Source organism: Apteryx mantelli, chromosome 30 (genome assembly GCF_036417845.1).
Source record: "Apteryx mantelli isolate bAptMan1 chromosome 30, bAptMan1.hap1, whole genome shotgun sequence".
In the NCBI taxonomy this organism is placed as follows: Eukaryota; Metazoa; Chordata; class Aves; order Apterygiformes; family Apterygidae; genus Apteryx; species Apteryx mantelli.
In genome coordinates this window covers 1306100-1326496 of record NC_090007.1, presented here as the reverse complement: position 1 = coordinate 1326496, position 20397 = coordinate 1306100, and the positions used below count along the sequence as shown (strand labels likewise).

The 20397-nt window shown below is 44.2% G+C and overlaps 1 non-coding gene across 4 annotated transcripts in view; it reads right to left on the bottom strand.

Moving 5' to 3' along the window:
* LOC106486734 (uncharacterized) overlaps positions 1-20397 on the bottom strand; it is a 74976-nt gene that overhangs the window by 27443 nt on the left and 27136 nt on the right. The window lies entirely within an intron of this gene.

The window sequence follows — 20397 nt, the reverse complement described above, 5'->3', positions numbered from 1 at the left end:
GCATTGAGAGCTGTAAATGCGGGGGGGGGGGATATACTTAAGAAATCTGCTATAAGACTTGCACTTTTTTTTATTACTGCTGTTAATGTTAGATGACTTGCCAACCAGTTACTGACACTTGGGAAGGAACAGCAGGTTCCAGGCTTTCCTAGAACTGTGTGAAGTCTCCTACTGCCCCCCAGCCATTCACTCCATCAGTACCAGGCCCAACCACTCTTCCAAGCCAGTGTATCGCAGTAAACGCCACAAAAGATATTTTCTTAAAAGCCACTTTGAACCAAGGTTGCCCATTTCTAATACAGAACACTGCAGCCCGCAAGCAGCACGTCCCTGAAGAACAGCACAACACTGCCTCGCTCCCAGCAGACTCGTGTTACGATCAGGTTGCCAACCTCAAATTGTTGGCAATTTTATTGTAGCAACAAGATAAAATGCCTGCTCAAACCCTTGGGTGAGGTGCTGGTGTGGTGACACTCAGCTCACAATCACAACTAGTAGGAGAGAAACAGCAACACATTACGTGGCAAAGCCGGGCAGCTTTTTGCTAATATTCTGGTGGAGTAAATGAACCGAAGTCAATAGGCTTACAGAAACTGAAGAACTACATCTGAAGGCAACATCACCCTAAAATTAAAAGCAATAAACACCTGAAGCTCCGCGTGAGACTCTTGGCTCCTAAACAGCCCGGAGCTCTAGATAGGGCATCCGAGATAACTCCACGAAGCTCCCAGACGCCGCTGGAGCAGCGGCGGCATGGCAGAGCGGAGGGCGCCCGCGTGGCTTCCCTGCCGGCTCCGCATTCCTGCGACGGCTGCAGCCGTAAAAGCCAAAGCTGCGCTCGGCGGAGCGTCCCCGCACCCGGGGCAGGGCCTGCACAAATAGAGTCGCCTCTCGCAGTTGCTGTGCCCTTATTTTTTCAGCTTTAAGGGAAAACAAAAACACCCCACCATTTAATGCACTTCCCCTTTCTTTCTAAGGGATCCCCCCCCCCAAATTAACAAAATGTCATTTAGTGACCCTTAGAAGCATCATCGCATTGTGGCAGATCCAGTTCTGCGTGTACCGAACGCAAAGATTACAGCTCCTTGAAGATATCTGGGAAGCGCTGGAGGAGTGCAGAGAGGCTGCTTTAATTGCTTTAATCCGCTGCTGCAATACCTCCCCGGCAGATACCACCAGCCTTCCCCAAACATTTAAACTGAAGGTCTTGTAGTCGTCCAAAAGCTATTCGCAAGTTTATTGTAAACAAGCCCTGTTGCTGAGGCCTCTGCTTGGAGCAAGGTAAACATTGTGGCAATTAAGCTACAACTTCTGTGTCAAAACAAGATAAACTCATTTTTGTCCGAAATTCTACCGAGCGGCACCAAACTCCCGGCAGCCGGGAGGTCTTGGCAAGAGCAGCCGGGGGCAGAGGCGCTCGGCCAGCGCGCTTCGGGGTAAGTCAGGAGGCGGCTGCAGCGCCAGAGCATCTGCCTGCGCCTCCCCGCTGCAGCCGCGCGGGACGTCCCCCCTCTTCTTTCACGGGGATTCGGCACCCAGCACTCGGAGCACAAACCAGGACGGTTACGGAAAAGCAGTCACGCAAGTTCGCGTCCACCGGTTTGCCTGCCGGTACCCCCGTGCACGTGCCCATGCTCTGGTGAGCGCGGAGGCACGACACCAGCGGTTTTCTCAAACGCGGCTCGGCATAGAAAGGTCGGGAACGCAGGATTAAGCAAGGGCTGTCGGGGAGGCAGAGCTGAAGTTAGATATCTGATTTAGCTGGCTTTTCCCATACGAAACTAAGAGTTGTATTAATTTACACGTAGCTCTGAGGCTGCTGGGAGAATGAATCACATTCTTTGCACAAGAAACCGTCTTTCCAGCGAACTCAGTAATTTTAGAAGACCTTAGCGGTTCCTACCCAGCGAATACGTCCATGCCGCGAAGGCGCTGCGTTACCCTCAGCGGCTGCCCCGAGCCTTCCCCTGCCTTCCCGGCCGCACCAGCCGATCCGCGTTCAAAAGCACCGCTGCCTTTGCGGAGCGGCCTCGGCGGGAAACCGAAAGGACAGAGGGACCCCGGAGTCGCGCTCAGCGTATCGCACGCCGTTAGGCTGATCAAAGACTAGAGGAAAGCTTCAGTAATTTAATGCGTTCCAAAACCGTCCCTGCCCTGTTTACAATTAGGATGCCACAAGCAAAAACACTGTCCAAAGAAAGGGGAAAAGATCTGTGATTGTTTCATGTGCCTTGAACCCCGTTATGCTTTGAATCCTTGGGCCAGACACCAAATTCAACAGGTTAGTGGACTGGAGAGCTGATCAAAGGACATACGCTTACTCACGCTTCAATTTCTGTTGAAGTCAGAACTATTCACAAATACTCACAAATATTTATCTACAGAAGTCATAACACTAATCTCATCTCCTCCCTAGCTTTTAAGTTTAGTGACCAAAGTTGTACAATTTCTTGAAGCCCCTATTTCAATTAATTTAGTGATTTTATAAAGAATATTCAAAGAGCACTTTTCACATGATAAGATAAGAGAAAATGGGTATGTGCTAGTAAAAGCTTAAAGAACCAAAATGAAACAAGGCAGCTTAATTTCACATTACCTATTCCTAAGAAGGCTCCCTGCAGGTAAATCCCCTTTCAACAAATGCCAGAACGAGGATTTCGCTTTCCCAGAAACACATTTCAGAGCACGGCCCGGCGATGTCTTTCCCCACCCACCTGTAAGCACAGTTAGATACCAGGCTTCACTCAGTATGCGAATGCACGTGGGAACTCCCCTACCCGTCCCCCATCCCCTTTGCTGCATTTTAAGCTTCAAAAATGACCTCGGGAGTGAAGAATACACCCCTCGCCGACACTCCCACCCACGGGTGGCACAGTGAGACAGAGTCCTCTGAGAATTAAAGATCTTGCTCAGAAGACGCGCCCGGGAAAGGGTATTTTTTCCTGCCCGTCCACACCGAGCTGGCCACAGCTGGAAATGCCCAGCTTGCTAACTTTGCTATGGGACAAGGGTACCATGGTATTTTCACCTGATAAATGAGGCAAAAATGTGATGTATGGCATGGCAAACATTTCCTAACTTGTTAACCAAAGGGAAGAGCGCAGCTGAGCTGCTTTAACAATCCATATTGGTTGTTTCCACCTGTTCCGGTGCCAGGGAGCAGCTTGCTGCCAAGGGACATGCAGTACCTCTGCCGGACAGCTGCACTGGGATGACAGGCCACTGCTGTAATGGGGTGTATTAAAATTTGGTGCTGTGAGTCAGACAAGCATGTGCAGGATGTCTTCAATAACACAAAAACCCCCCAGGGCGCTGCAAGCATGCAAAGATATTTCAAGCATCAGAGACAAGGTATGAGAAGCGAGGGAAGTGGATTAGGGGCAGGCCACTTCGAGTTCAGTGGAACTGCAAATCTACAAACTTTTCCAACCTCTTTGTCCACGATGCTCATCGTCTCTCCTCTTTTTCCAAACAAATCTGAATTAGATTTCTTCAGAAGCAGAAAGCCAGATTTCCCCACATGAGGGCGGTAATTAGGACGTTATTAAAAAAGCCTTCTGAGATGACCGTTCTCTCCTTCCCCCTCTCGCAGTGCACACTGATCCCAGGCAGTTGTTTGTCTCCGCTCTCCATTTGTCATCCTCACTCAAAGAGCACATGAGTCAGACTGTGCACCACAGATGCTGCTGATAAAAGCACACTCCATTTGGGAATATTAGCAACCCTGCAGAACAAAGACAGCTAAAAAAATAAAGCCCCCATCCACTGACTCCCCATCAACTTTGCCAGTAAGTGCCTGGTAAATGTCACTGGCTTTACACTCTGCATAAACATCAATCTCTGGTTGCTCCAGATTAACTCCCGAACTCCTGCAAGATGGGAAGCACAAGCCTTGTAACCAAGTTGCACCATCGACACGAAGCCAGCAGCGCCTGCCCCCGTGGTAACTCGCTGCAGCTCTGTCCCAACAAAAGCTCTAAAGAGGAAAAAGGAGACAGTGCAACTTATTTTTGCATAGCAATCTTACATAGGCAGGATTTTTGCTGTGTATAATTTTCCAGAGCAGCAAGTCATTTACTCAGCAAAAGCAAAGCAATTAATCTTAAAGTGGAGCAGTCATAAAAGATTGCTCAAGTCTTTGCCTTAGACTGCCTAAGTCAAAGCAGTCAGTAGGTCGGAAGCTTGACCCCAGAGGCCAGTAGCTTTGCTCTAGAAAAGGTGAGTATCTGCATGTAAATAAAAGTGGCACCAGCTTACCTAAAATACAAGCTCATTAAAATTGATTTAGTAGCTTTTGTAAAACCCTCTTGTGTGGGTGCTCTCACTACTGGTTTAGAATCACCTATTATCAATTTATCATAATAGCATTAAATTGGATGCTCCTCCTAGGACACATTTAAGTGCATGTAAATAGCCCCACTAAACAAAATTATGCATGATTAAAAAGCTATCAGCTTCAGTGCTGATAAACTGAGACGGGCTCTTACTGCGTAAAGACATTGTCTCACCACATTTCTAGGCAGATTTCAATGCTCCTTTCAGACACATCTGGAAAACCTGATCTATCTTATTACCTACAAAAAAATAAAGTCAGAAAAAGCACTGTGACCCAGTTTGAACAAAACGTACAACTTGTCTGTGTTCGATACCGAAAAGGTCCAGCTGCAGTGCAGACTGTTCTGACCGGAGGCAGAGCAGGAGTCAGCCTTTGTAAGCACACACAGCAGGCAGCCGGGCTGCACCGTGGCAGGGCCATCTCGAGCACGCTGATCCCTCCACGCCAGCACGTTCTGCTTGTGCTAGAGTGTTTTCTGTGCAACACTCATGAACTGGTTCTACAGAATCCTCCAACTAGTAAAACCACCACACGTACAAATGCCACAGATCAAGGATCAAGAGTCCTTCTGGCTCATAGCAGTTTATCTTCTAGATTCTTAATAATTTGCAGGTAGTGCACTTTGAAGACACGAAGTTAAAAGAAGGAAAGGAGTTTCCAACAAAAATGGTCAAAGTAGGGAGAGTAAGACCATGCAGCCTAATGCTGGTGTTCCAGATGCATTTATTTCAGGAATTAAAATCAGGCTTTGTGCTGCCTCTCGCAAAGTGTCATGACAGGGAAGTGCAGATGGCATGTTTTTTTCCAGACTCGAGATCTGCTGATGTTCTCCTGTGTTAGCCAGAAGGGGCAGGAGAAAGAGGAAAGATCAATTCTAAAGGAACACTTTCCTAATAAAGAAAAACTAGGCAGCAGATCTTGTGAGTTTGGTTTATCATCTGCCTCTTAGCCATACCCTTGATGAGAAACTGAATCTGATTCTCTGTTTCAGTGCTGCTTCCTGAGCTCCCGCCAGACAGACCTGGGGCAGGCATCCAGGAATCCCTTCCCTTGCTCATCAGCAGCCCCCTTCCACTGCACATGAGGGTGAGTATGAGAAAGAGCTCTCTAAAGGTGGTAGATGGGTAATTTTACAGATGCTTAGGTAGGTTGTGGTATTTGCAAGCAAATCAAAACACATGCCAATTTGACATTTAAGGTGCTTCTTCAACACAGAAAGAAGCACTGCATACAGTCTCCTCTTTCTTCAGTAGCATCCTGAAGTCTCCTCCCCACATGTTCCTTCCATTTTCTTTTCCACACAGCTATACTTCAAGGTAGCGTCTTCTGCCTTGCCCAAAGGATTTCGAGCTAACTTCCAGATCAGCACCAAGAACACACCTTTAGCATCTCTGCAGGCCTATTCTAGTCCTAGCAACACGAGACAGGATAAGCACATCCGCAAACTTCAGTGGAATAAACTTACCATCAGCACAGCCATGTGACTTGTCTTTACTGTGCTGCAACTTGGTCTTGTCAGGGCAAAATGTAATTTGTTGGACTCCTTTCCTATGCGAAGGATAGCTTGTGTACACCCTCCAGCTATTTTCACTCCCTATTGATGAATGCAAACAACTCTTAATTAAAAGCACTGGAGTTAAGTGTTCCAGTCACACTTAAACGAGGCAAAACCAGGAATGCAGTGTGCTTGAGTCACGAGCAGGTTGTACGGCACAATGTCACCAAAAGTAAACTCAAAGTTCTCACAATTTTCCTTTCTAAATAACTGATACTCACGATAAATATGTCAGCTGGTTTGGGCTTGTTTGGCAGCTGGACCCATGGTTCAAGATTAGGTTGAATACCATGTTACATGGAAGCCTATCAGTTACATTCCTCCAGCACAAGCTTGGTACTGCTTCTGTGCCTGTTTATACAGGATGCTTTTCCTTGCACAACAGCTTTGAGTCTTGAGAATTCAAGTTTTGCTGCAATGTTTGTGGATCCCCCAAACGGATGTCATCTCTTTAGGAATAAAAAATAAGCCCACAGCAAATCTGCAGTTAGAAAGAAGGAGTCTTGCAAAAATCATATACAGCTAAGATCATACAAAATTTTTAGAAGTGGGCACTCAACAGCAAGCTAATTATAAATCATTTATCTAGTAGCACATTAAGCCCCATGACTTCTTTGGTTTCAATCTAACACACAGATAAAGGGAGCCCTAAGCCTGCAGAACTTATAGTAATACACAAATGTTTTTGTATATTCTGGCAACAAAATAAGGTTCTTTAAAATACCAAGTATTTCATGACCGTGGAAAATTGAGCTCCCTAGCTAATTTATGACCTTGCTAACAACGTGGGAAACTCATTACAAGAAACAAACAACTGAGGTGTGGCTTGCCACCTCTCCTCTATCCCAACAAGCCACCATCTTAAACTACTTTCCAACTGCTGCTCTCCTGTGGGAAGGTAAATAGCCTGATGGGTTGATCTGAATACATCCTGCGGATGGCGAGTGCAAAGCCTGTCAGCTCCCAAACTGCCCCCACACGCCTGCTTGCCCTGCTGCACTGACAGGGACGGGACTTGTGAAAGCAGGAATGCAGCAGAGCTGTTTCCTTACACCTCATTCCCACGGACAGCAGCAGATTATTCTGCCATCTCTAATTTCAACGGATCCCAAAGCATGCAACAAAACATAGGACAAAGCCCAGAAATCCAAAGTGTAACTTGCAGATGAATTGCTTGGAGGCAAAACACAGACCAGTTCACATGGGCTTTTTAAGTCATGATGTTCACGTTGCTTGTGAAATGACCTGCAAACATCATGACAATATTAAGAGAGCACATAAGCTGATGAAAATGCTTGAAGGCGAAACTCAAGCACCAATTTGTTGAATTAAGCTGTTTGCTCACATTCTCCTTAACAGAGTTGGGGAAGGTTTGAGCACTTAATCTATACTGTGTGCCTCTTTGGACACCATATCAGGATATTATGAGCTTAGGGCTCCACATCAGGGCAGCAAAAGCAATAGAAACCACAGTATAAAGCTATTTCTCAGGCCCTTTCTGGAACTCCAAACTGAACTATGTGCTGATTTAGTTGCTGCTGCTAAGTTGAGCCGCCGGTACAGACAGGCCTGCCTCCGAGAGAAAGTCAGCAACGGCTGCGATGCTGAGTATTTTTTGCTCTTCTTGGAACCACGTAAATAGTATTTCTGTTTGCCATTAATCCTATCACGCTTGCTCTTCCCAGAGTTACTGCTGCTGGGAACAGACTTGCGCATCTTCAGATGCCCAGGGTTGTCCCGCTTCGAGGACCTACCAGTATTGCAGAATGCAAAAAAAAGGCCAGCGTACAAAATAGCCACAGTGTCACTGGAAGGACAAGATGCACAGCAAAGGCAGCCGAGGTTACGCTGTGGAAGCTAAAGGAAAGCGCAACAGAAAACAGGAGCATTGCAAGGCACTGGTGTCTGGGCATGGATAATGCTTCCAGCAAACAGAACTTTGTGGCTTATATATTTGTAAGACAACAACTGGAAAAAAAAAAAAAAAAAAGGCTTTTTTTTGTGAAGCGTCTGTAAACCAGAGATGCTCAGTGATAGGAGTTTCGCTTGGGCATTTCAGCCAGAGGAGACTGCAAGCTGCAGGTACAGACTAATAAATTCATCACAAATTCTACATTATGTACAGAAATAGCCAAAATCATTCTTCTAAAGATAGGTTTTTGTTCTAGCTGAATCTTGTGCTTTGCTACTCCCTCTGCCCATTTTAATTGCCAGGTGAAGTGTTATAAGGTGAAGCACATTCACAACAACGGCATCTATACTTCTTGTTAATATTAGACTGAAATTAATAGTAGCAGCCACTGCGAATAAGCCAAATTAATATAACCTCCTAGCAACTGACATGCTGGAGTAAGCCCTGAAAGCTAAATAAATCTATCAAGATGACAAAAGGAGGAAAGGGGTGAGGATTAACAGAGACAAAGTTAACTGCACATCACCCACAAACCTCATTAGTTCTGCTACTTGTTAGAAGTAAGAAAAGGAAGCAGCTAGACGGTACAAGAGAAAAATTAAATGGTGGAAACGCAGCAATGGTTTCTGAAATGCAAGTTTCATGCTTCTGAGAGCTGGAAAAGGATAAGGGCATGACCGCCAAGCAAAAACCGCTGGAAAAAACAACAACAACAACAACAACAGAACACACGGTGTTGAGCCTAGGGTGGAGGACGCCAAACAGCTGAATGGATTCCCACTGTCAGCACAGGACTCCATCAGAACCAGGAGCAATGGGCTGATGTTCAAACAGAATAAATTTAGCTTTGATTAAGAAAAACTGACAGCCGAGTTAATTGCATCCTGCAACAGTTTTCATACAGACTGTCATGGTGCACTCACAGGCATCGCAAACACAAGCAGGATTTTGCTTGTGAAGCACAAGGTTACGAGATGCTCCAAATGGCACGGTGACAGAAGGGACAGCCACCAACACATGCCCTTCCAACCAGATACTACCCACCAGCAGATCTTAGTGTGCTCAGGTCAGATCAGCTAGTGACACACTGAAAGTATTAGTAAGACAACTGAGCACTAATTGAGTCACTGAACCACAGCAAACTCACCAAATTCACCACATTTTCTCTCTCCCTCTCCCCCCACATTATGGGAATGGAAAAGGAGGAAGAAAGCACGCTCAGTTTTGAGGATAGCCAAACAAGAACAGATGACCTATCTAGGGCTGTAACTGTATGCAACATGATTCACACGGTCCCAGCCTAGTAAATGGCCTATAAGCACATTACTGTTCTTTCCCATCCAATAGTAAATACTGGACCTAGACGATTTTATTTTTCTTGAGGAGACTCACAGCGTTGTTTTGGCACAGCTGCTTCCAGAGCAGCCATTCCCATCCTCCTGCTAAGACAGTTTACTCTGATGCGCCCCAGGCTGCCAGGTCCCTAACCATCCCGCTGCCCTTCTGGGTTCCTTGGAGAGCACAAGCATCCTTTTGGCCTGAGGTCCAAGCTTTTCAAAGCCAACTAGACTCCTTAAACTGAATATACTGAGCCTGTGACCCCTACTTCAGGCATCAAGCTGTTCTTACCCAGTAACGCATTTCCCAGATGTGACATTCAAATGGCAACAGGCTAGAAACCTGCTCTGCTGAAGACAGCTGTGAAATCTAACACCTTACTGTGGGAAAGAAGAGGCCATTTCCCCAAAGCTAGTAAAAATAAAGAGGTGTAAACTAATTCGAAGAACTAATAGCAACATCCATAGCAAGAAAAAAGACTGAAGGAAGCATCAGCTCTGTAAGTGACAGGAAGACAGGAGATCCCACCAGCAAAATTCCTGCTCTGGGGGAGGAAAACCTCCTTCCACAAAATAAATACACTGTACACGTTCCCATGTGACGTGGCTAGCTAGCACGCAGTCACTCATTCACTGTAACTGTAGCATTTCAGTTGCTTCAATCTCAAGTATATTCACATTACTTTAACAAGGAAACTGCTCTGCTACAGCTCACTGACTGCACTCGCAGCCCTACACTCGTTCAAGTTAAAAACGCAAGGTGCGGGTAGACAGCCCTTACTGCTTTCTCAGACGCACCTCTGCACTGCAACCCTGGGTCAGTTCTCCCCTCTCTTTTTTCCAGAATTCAGCCAAGTAGCAAGATATCCTTGGACTGACCCACCAGCTTTGAGAACATGAGGACAAGAGGGTCTCCTTAATGGGCACAGTTTATGCAGCGCTCTCAGCGTGCGCCCTCTCCATGCACTCTGGATTTCTGAGGTCGGTGGCTGTCCCCCTTGAGGGGCTGCACACCCGGCTTCAGGACACCTCCAAAATTCATGGCTGCTACGGAGGGACCCAGCTCCTGACGCATCAGCTCAGCGGCCAGGGCCAAGAAGGGGCTCCGCTTCTAGCACTGAGTGGGGACACGGCAGCTAGTCGAGATGACCCTGGAGAAGCAAAGGAGACAGGTACACAGCCAGGCTAACGCACGTAAAGCAATGCAGTGCGAAACAGCGGGAGGACTGCCAGGAGCAGAGAACTTGGGAATGCATTCAAACAAGACTTAAAAAACAAACAAGTTCACTGGAAAAGAATGTTTAAGGGTGATCACTGATTGTGACAGAATATACCAAGTAATTCAGTTTAAACAGTAAGTTGGTACAGGTCTTATAAAGCAAATTTATTCTACTGAACCCAGACATCTGACTAGGTAAAGCCTTACTCTAATATTAAATATCTTTGTCACTAAAATTCAGAGTCCCATGGTCTTATTTCTTCTATATATTTTAATTCACAGACTGTGCTTCACAGAAAATGCATAGGTGTGTTCCTACCCCTAAATTTTAGTCTGACACAAACTTAACACTAAAGATGTCAAGAGATACTAGGAAAGGAGAAAATAGGAAAAAAGGGAAGGAGAAAACAGGAAAAAAAACAGGTTACGAATAAACACAACATTTCAAAGTACCTCTTAGGAGACTGAAACCCGATCAAGGCCACCCGAGGAGAGAGAATTAGGACACTTTGCCCCAGTTTTTTTTTTTTTTTTAATTATGAAACTGGGATTCTTTCAGTTATACTAAAAAAAGTCATATACAGAGACTGCCACAATTTCAAATTCCCCCCCTTGACTATTTGCACAATGATGGTTGCATCTAATTAAGAAAAGCAGAGGACTTTTTGCACATGCTGCAGAAACAAATTCTTCGAAGAACATTTCACACACTTAGGACAGAAAAAAAGGTGGTTTATAAGTCCATGTATGGCAGAGGAGAAGAGAGGGGACATCAAAGAACGGGCATCACTGACAAATTATAGACTGTGGGGAAAAACATGAGAGCGACTCAGCTGTCAGCCAGGGACATGTGAGAGGGGCCTTCTGAAGGATCAGGTGTCATTAAGTGGTATTGGATGAATGTTTACAAAACGCTTCCAACATCTTGCTGAGCACAGACAAATTAAAAACAGAGAACTGTAAGTCCTGTCCTGTTTCAAATGCACCTGAACTTCGAGCATTGGCTGTTGCATTTGGAAGTTTTTTGCATGTGAGCACTAGAGACTGGGCACAAGTTTACGTGACAGCTTGAATCTGAAAGCAGCAACCCAGGTGAACCTAGCACAGCAGCCTGATGTTGTCCAAGCTTTTTTCTTGCAAGACTACACTGTTCCCCAGCGCACACTTTCTGAACAAAGGTTGTTTTAACGCCTGCCTGAGCGAATACTTAGTCACTTGTAGTTCTGCAGAGGCACATGCTATAGTTAACTAAGTGGGTCCTGTGAGTAAGTCACTCTCACCCTCAGTTTTGGAGCTACACACTAAGCAAGGAGGAAGGAGAGCCTTGAGGCAAAACCACAACACTGAAGACTGCAGCCCAGGCTCTTACCCCAGCTCCACCACAGCTTTCTTGAACGACCTTGGAGAACAACTGACCTTCTTTTCCTGTGAGGCCACTGTAAATGTTAACAAAGCACTTAGCCACAGACAGAAAACAGCATTTGTTACAAAGGAGACAGGATTCTTGTCCAAGCTGATAAAGCTGTAAGAACGCTTGCCCAACCACCAGCAACTAACCAGAAGAAACCTTTTGCAGAATGGAGAGGTTAACTATTACACCTCTGCAGATCACCTGCTCCAAGATCTCACACGACCCTGCAAAAAGTGTTTTTCAAGCCATTAAAAACCCCACCAAATGTTGTGGGTTTTTTTAAGATACGTTCATCATTATCACGTAGTAGGGAGCACTAACAAAAACTTAGCTGCTCAAGACAATCTAAAGCATGTCTAAGCAGAGAATCAACGCAGACACGTTAACACTGGGAAAGGAGAAGCTCTTAACCGATTAGAGATCCATAACGAAGTCTTATACTCTGACAGCCAGCAACTGGCACGAGTTTTTCATAGCAAGAGCAAAACTGCAGAACAGTTGCACTACGGGGAGCTGCACGACTCATGCAGATGGTGAAAACAGGCAGGCATCTGACATCTTTCAATGGCAAAGGGCAGGTTTCACTTAGAGTTTGTCAGCCAAAATGCCAGAACACGTTTGCAGACTGAGTATCTGTTTTTGCTAAACAGAAGGTTTTACTACAAAAGAACAATTTTTACTCTGCGGCTGCTCCAATACATGGCTGCTCCACGGCGTAGAGGCCTGTAGTCCTGTATCAGAGCCATCTTCCCTCCAACCAAAGGTCAGAAACGACTCCTTCAGTCGCAGACCATTATACCCTGCAGCGTACAAGCAGGAAAAACACATTTTTGCCTTCTGAGCTAATCTGCTTTATTTTTTAAAAGGAACCAGGCCTCTTGGGGACAACCCCAAAATATTTCCCAATATTCCCCGTGCCAAAGTATTAGAAGCCTTTGGTCATTCATGATGGATCGAAGCTTCCCAAAGCTTGCGTTAGCTAGCCCTGCCGGCTCCATCACAGAAGCACTAGGAGTGCACTATGATGAAAGCTTTCCTCCTAGCACACATTTTGTGCTCAAATAGTTCAAGTACAATAGTTCAGAAGAAAGAAAAAGACCTCCTATGGAGCTGAAGAACTGTTTGGATGTTGAATTGCTCTCCTACATTAACTAGCAGTTAATTTGTTTTTAGCCACTTTCCTTAAAGAGTAAAAGAAAGTAAGAGCAGAGCTGCTTTGCAGAGGCAAAGGCTTGCAAAAGCAGTTTAGTGAGTCATGCTTTCTTCATACTGAAACCAGTGAGAAGGGGCAGCAAGTGGTGTTCAGAGGTCTTAAAGAATCATTTTCTTTTGTTTTAGGAGCTGGCTGAAATAGGATTAGAGTTGGCAGTACACCGCCTTCACAACTGCTCTGCAAAATTATTCTCCTTTTGTCTCCAGACAGTTGTTTCAAAGTCAGACACAAAAATCCATATTTTGCAGATCTTCAGCAATCTACGCATTTTGCATCGATTGCTATGCAGAGGGTGTGGCTTTGGCAGAAGTACAGCCTTTATTGCAGCAGGGAAAGGAAAAGGAGAGAAATTACTGGCAGTGTGAGCCACTCCTGTTGGCAGTGCTTTGTAGTTGTAGCAATACTTTATAAGGAAATTTCTTGGATGCTGCTGCTTATCCTCATGTTGCTAAGGTTTTTTGTCTTCTGTTGCAGATGCTCTGCAAACTTGTTCTTAGCAGGTATTTGGTGCAAAACTAAGGTCTTCCCCAGGATGGGACTATCAGCAGGAACAGCAGAACAGATCTGAGACCTGCTCCTAAGAGCTGCTTCAGAAATAAAGCATTCCTTCTGTTAAGGGCTGTGTGTGCCAAATGCCATTCAGAGCCACTGAAGCCAAGACCAGAAGAAGCAAAGAAAAGAAAAAACAGGAGATTCAGGTGGAAGAAGCACCTAATATAGAAGATGTAACACACACACATCAGACTTTCTAACCTGTTAATAAAAACAGGTTGGACAAACCTGGTGGTATGCTTCCAGATCCTGAGAATCCATTAAATTTCAACATCAGGCTAAGCTACTATTCAAATGGGAGGCTTCCAAGGAAAGTTCAAGTTATTAATTTGTTTGTAGTGGGGGTGTTTATTTCCTCCAAAGCAATGACTTAGTGCACCTGGCACATGAGGACACGTCCTCATGATGACACAGAAAGTCCAGATTAATAAAAACCTAGCTCTGCCTTGTCTTTGAAAAGCTCAAGAATTTTAACACTGTCTCAGTCGAGCTCCAGCTCAGATACCTTACATAACACCTCTCCGCAGCAGGAGAGCAAGTCTGAAGATTCACACTAGAAAGCACTGCATAGCAAAGAACTAAAAAAATGATTCAGTTCTGAACGAATGGTATCCAACACCCAGGGACATAGATGTCTTCTTAGACATCTGCTACATTTAAGGAATTAACAGTGCTTAGAGGTCTTCTGGATGAGATGTACCAGGAAAAACCTAACTTGACTGAAGTAACTGAAGTATCACAGAAGGCAATGGCTTGGGTTGGCCAGTGACATTTCTGGATTAATAAATTGCTTCTATAGAAGCTTTCCGGGTCTTCCCTCTCCAGGTTTTTTCCTCCTAAATACTCTATCTTGCCAAGTCCAACTGGAAAAAAAAAAAGGAACATGTTCACAACTACATCAAACAGGTTGAGGAACAGGACGTACTGTGTGTTGTGTTTTTTTGTTTTTTTTCCCCCCAGACAAAAGTTGTTTTAAATGTTTGACCTCAGACTGATGCAGGCTGGATTGTCCATTAACATCAAATCAGAAAAAAAGCTACCAACAATAAATCAAGTTGAGAAAAGCAATAGGTAGAAAGAGATGCACTGCAGGTTTAGAAGTGCAGCATCCAAACTAATTGCTGACTAATTTGGTTCTTTCTAGAAACTTTTACACAGATGTTTTCCTGCGGCCTTGTACAGCTGTGAGCATGTGACAATAATATAGTAAGTCCCTCTGGGCAGGACTGGCAGAAAAGCAGAATTCTAAGGAAAGTACAGCTCACGTACGAGCTCTTGCGTACACACTGCTGAGGAGGAGAAATCCTAAACAGGGTAGATTTCTCCAGTGAAAGCTGCCATCAAGACTTAAAAAAGTAACTTTCCTTTCAGATTTTTAACTGAAATAGCTGACTGCCTAATAAGCAAACTACAACAGCCTTTACTCAGTCAAATGGTATTTGGGGATTCCAGATTAATTCCAGAGTCAACTCTAGCAACGAGCAACTGAAAGTTGCCAATATTCATTTTATTTTAATAAGTACAAGCAAGATTTAAAATGCCACAGGGCTGGGGCTGTGTGTGCAACTAATAAAGGTGTCTGGTAGCCTAAGTGATCTGGAGACAGTTCTAGGATTCAAAATTTAAACAAATACTAAGCAAATGATCTGGTGCAGAGGAGTAGAGGAATGCTATCCTAAGGGCTGAGGAATGCAAGCCCGTCGAGACAGTAGCAGGAGAAACAGCTGTATGTGCACCCTGCACCGGGATGTGAAGCCGACTGAAAATATGTGAAGTTAATGCTGTTTAAGCACTTTTACACGCATCTATACTTAGAAAGATAAATATAAGCAACTCTGTTTAATAAAAGTTTGCCTATGCAACACTATTCTGCAACTTGAAAACACAAATTCAGTAAGATCCAGATAAGAGCTTTCACACTGGAGATTTAGAAAACAATTATAAAAATAATTGACAGTTGGATTATTCACATAAACCCCCAGCATCCTCTCAATGATTTGCATTTCAAACAGACCAAAGTTTGCAGCAGGACAGACTGTTTCCCAGGACAGGCTGTTTCCCCTGTCTTGTCTACAGGTTCACACAGGACTTAAGTGCTCTTCCATTTAGCCCACAACCTTCCTATCTCACCAACAAAAGACTTAATTTAAAAATCAGAGTAAGCATTTTGCACATTGATACAGATATGCTTAGGCAGCTCTACGCTTCAAAAAATACTTACGAGAAACCAGACAGACCTGGTTTAGTAAAGGCCAACTTTAAGGCTCACTGACTGCACATTATACTATGAGCAGTACCAGAGCACCACAGTTAAAACAAAAATACCCAAATCAGACACCTATGTTACCTGTAACATAGATGCCACCATACTGTTTCATTAAATGGTGACGGGTGATGTCTTGCATGCCAGTCAGTATTTCATACAGCAAAACAAATGTCAGGTTTGCCCAGTCATCTGTGACTAACTCAATGAGCTCATGGTCCAGTGGATAACATTAAGCACCTCCTGCACATAACGCTGTCAAACAACGAAATCTCAGCGCTGGAGTTAAAGACTGCCATAAGGATACGTCCCTGTTTATAGGGAGTTTAGGTATTTCAAAGGAAAGACCGGTTTGATTATTTGGGCTGCTTGCCAGCTTGGCAAAGGCGGCTTGCCCAAACTCAGCGATGAGCAAGGACCTCTTTTTACCCCCGAGTTCTCCAGAGCTCCTCAGCCACGTCTCTTGCACAAAGTTAGATTGTTATCTGAGGCAAAGCAGCAGGACCACGGGGCAGGAGACTAGGAAACCATGCTTTGTTTACTGCTAGCTGTTGTGAGGAAAGCCCTTCAGGACAGTAGCTGCTGAAGGTTAGACCAGTGTGCAGGTGGAGTGTGTGGGAGGGCAGGAAGGACAGAAACCAGAGGCAGTAAGAACTGACTCAGCAACGTTCACCCCCTTTCATTATCTCAGATCTTAAAGCAGAAATGTTAAAATACACTTTCAAAATGAGAGCGCTAGCTGGAGATGGCTTATAAAACTTTGCTAGAACCAGGCAAGTGTTTTAACTCATGCAAGTTAGCACGAGCACAGATGTCAGTCATACTGGAAACCAGCCCCACGTGATGACAGACTGTATCACAAGTCACAGACAGTCGCTGGGGACTTAATAAACAATAAAGTGCACAGCACATTTCAGGGCTTTAGTGCAAGAGAAGAGCGAAGGCCAACCCTCCCACACAGGAAGGGATGGGATAGCAACCCGTATGACAGCAAAGGGAGAGTTCAGCCCAGTACAGCAAGGGGAGCAGCAAAGGGCAAAGGCTTGTCTCTAGCTAGCAAATATTAGCATTAACAGCCCCTAGCACTGCAGCTTTGCAGACATCACAGGTTGTAATGCATTATCTTCTCCCCCTCTAAATAGCTTTAGAAAGAAAAAGTAACAAATTAACTACATCCCAAACCAAGTAATGCTCAAAACAGGACTAGTGTTGCAATTCTGAAAAAGAAAAAAAAAATTTTTTTTTTTTTTTTTTCTTCTTTCTCAGAGGTAGGTAAGGAATAGAAACATTAGCAAAGCTGACAGTTGTTGGTGTAAAGAGACAGGCCACCAGGGAGAAAACTGACAAAAAACCTGCTGTACTTGTTTCCATTATCTAATGTTAGGACATGTAAGTATTTATGAAGCATTTTGCAGTGCATTCAGCTAATTCCCAGAAAATCATGTGCCTGTACAGTGAATTCAAGATTAGGAATCTTTCCAATGTTTTCCTGAGAAGAGACGTGATCACCACGCAGTACTAACAGCAATTTGAAATTCTGCCTTGCTGGTTGGCTGCCAGATACTGACCCAACAAGCATCTTATTAAGTCTCCAGACATCTCCTTCCAGCTATTTATGTCAAACTGTATGCTCTTAGGCTTGAAGAGTCTAAAGCAACTTCAGACTGGGGACAGAAGAACAGATATTAGTTTTAGAATCATATTATAAAACATTTAAAGAAATACTAACTGCTCAGAAATTAGTGCTTATATAACAGCTAGGAGACAAGAGGCTCTCTGATCTACAGCTCGCAAGAACAATGACAGCCAGTAGTCATCAATCCTGAAAGGATCTTTTAATTTCTCTGTAAGAAAAGAAAGAGTAGAAAAAGCCACAGATATTTCTAGCCACTCCGGACAATCAATCACGAGTGATTGCCACCTACTTCAGTGCGGCATATGAAGGCAATGAGTCATACCAACGACCCACTTCACACAAGCCACTGACCAGGCCAACAGCTCAGTCCGGATTTGACAGCCGATGGGGAAAGGCACTGGGTTGCTGCACCGTCTCTTCCCCAGTATGGGTATACAGTGCTCAAAAACCAAACGTGCCTATTAAGTCTGTGCAATGTTTTAACATTTAGTAGAATCCATATAGATACCTGTATTGACACTCCTTTAGGGCCAGTGTCAAGAGCTATAGGTTAAGTTTATTTCTTGAACAACAGTAGCTCTTTATCCAGCCTGCATCCTTCCTACTGTTGAACATCTGGACAGCTGCTAAGAGCAGAAGCCATCCAGGCTGCACTGATGAGCTACCTCCAAAAAAAAAAGAAAGAAAAAAAACCCAAGCCTAGAGGGCAAGGCAGCTGAAAGCTAACCAAAAGCCTTGCTACAAATTTTTTTGTACGAAACAGCACCTTATTTAGACAATTTGAAAAATGTAACAGAGGAACACTATGGCTGGGAATTTGCATAATAGGCGTCTACATCTTGCTTACCTAACATGAGAAGAATCCTGTCCATCAGTAAGTCTAGACTGCGGTGTTGAATCCATGGGATTGAGGAATCTCCAGGCCAGAAATAACACCCCAGCGGAGGGCAGGGTGCTGCCATCTGCTGACATCCACCCTGGGAATGGCAAGGCAGCAGAAACCTGACCTTTTGCAGCCACGCGAATGCCATCTCTGGATCAGGACTACTCTGGGGAGCTAGGCTCCAGGCGAACCAGAAAAGCCACGCTCCCACTTGCAAAGCCCAAACTGACTGCTCCAAAGACTGTGTGTCGGGAGACCTGCAAGTATTAGTGTTACCTGAAACATCATGCCCCAAAATTTTGACTGGGCTGCACCATTAGCTATGATTTGTAGTTCCCAATTAAAGCAATGGCAGCTTGATAGTTTTTTGTTTTTTGTTTTTAATGTATATAAACTGTTCAATACTAAAGCCCGTATCATAATAGCTTTCAAATTTAAAGTAATCCAAAAGCGTAAATGGCTTAACAGAGACATCTGCAGTTCAGCCAAGTGCACTGCAGGCAGTTACTCTGGAAGACAGCTTTTCCCATTGGACTGGGTTTTAGAATAGAGGATACTCAAAATGCACAAAAGTGTGTGTTTGGCTGCCGTTTCCATCTCTGAAAACCAGTCTTGACAAGCTTTTCCCCAAGGCCCCCACTGACAGTGTCCAAAGCCTCCCATAAACAGGGAGGTTTGAAACATGCAGTCAACTTGCTGCCCCTTCAATTCTAATCAGTATACTAATAAAATCAAGTAACTCTCCTTCTCTGCTTTGAAATACAGCACCCCCGATGTAAAGATAATTCATTTTTAAGAATATAGAACTGTGTGAGTTAGAGACTCTAGTCTCTGCTCAGCTACGGGCTTGCCGTCTCACCAAGCTTATGTTCCTTTACCTTGCCGTATTTCAGATGTGTGACAAGAAATACAGGATTTCACAAAAGGAATGCTAATATGTGAAGAGACCATTGAGGCTGCTACATGGAAAGCATTAGCGTAAAGTATTAAAATACAAAGATAGAGGTGGCTAGAAAAAAGCAACACTAACATTCGGGTACCGCAGCCCGTATCCTGCTGTGAAATTTTCAGCTATTGTGTTCCAAGCAGCAATATGTACCATGTCTATAGAGCCTACTAAAAAGGCTTCTATGCAGTCTCTGTGAGCAGCTGCACTTAAAAGTCAGACATCTGGTGAACAGCAGGGCAATGATGAATAAATGGGATGCGATTAGGTCAAACTACATCGCATCATGCATGGTCCCACGGAACTGTCATCCATATGGCAGACAATATTTGAAACCTCAGAAGAAAAATAAAGACAAAGTTGTGTGAAAATCAGCAGAAAATATTTTGGAAAATGAAGCTGTGAAAATATGCTGGTGGGATGCCGATTCTAGGAAGTCAAAGTAGACCAAATGTCATGCTTTCTCCCAATGTAATTTCCCTCAAGCATGCTAAAATTTACGTGTCCGATATAGCCTATCTCCTTTATGCAACAAGATCAGTGAAGCCTACCACAAGCTGAACTACAGCTACAGGCATCATTCCAGTTTAACTCCCCAAATTTAAATATTGTATATGGGGACACACAGGGAAAATACAAACAGAATGGCCAAACTGGTCTAAGTCTTTAGAATAATGCCACCAATTTATTCTATGCACTGAGATCATAAAAAGCTCTAGGGCAATTTAAAACAGTGCAGCTGATATTTAACTTACTTCTTCTATAGAAAAGTCATGAGGCTTTAATCACCATGCAGCTTCATTAACTGGAGATTACTAATTGCAGATTTGTTAGTCAGCACTACCAGATAATGTTTTAGTGTTGATTGTTTGTACAGGGAAGACTGGAACCGATGATTTAATAATTTTAATGGAATACAAGGTGATTTGCAAGAGGTGTCCTCAACAGAATGGATGAAAAACGCTAGTTTTGCCTTGTCGTGTACTTCCAGAAAGGAGCAGTTTCAGTATAATTAATGCGATGCCAAAGTTCAGAGAAAACAGTAGGGAACAAATGAGGCACTTACCTTAAATCATGTGTTGAAACTGCTGCCTCTACCCTAACCATTCTGTTAAAAGGCCATGGAGAAGACAT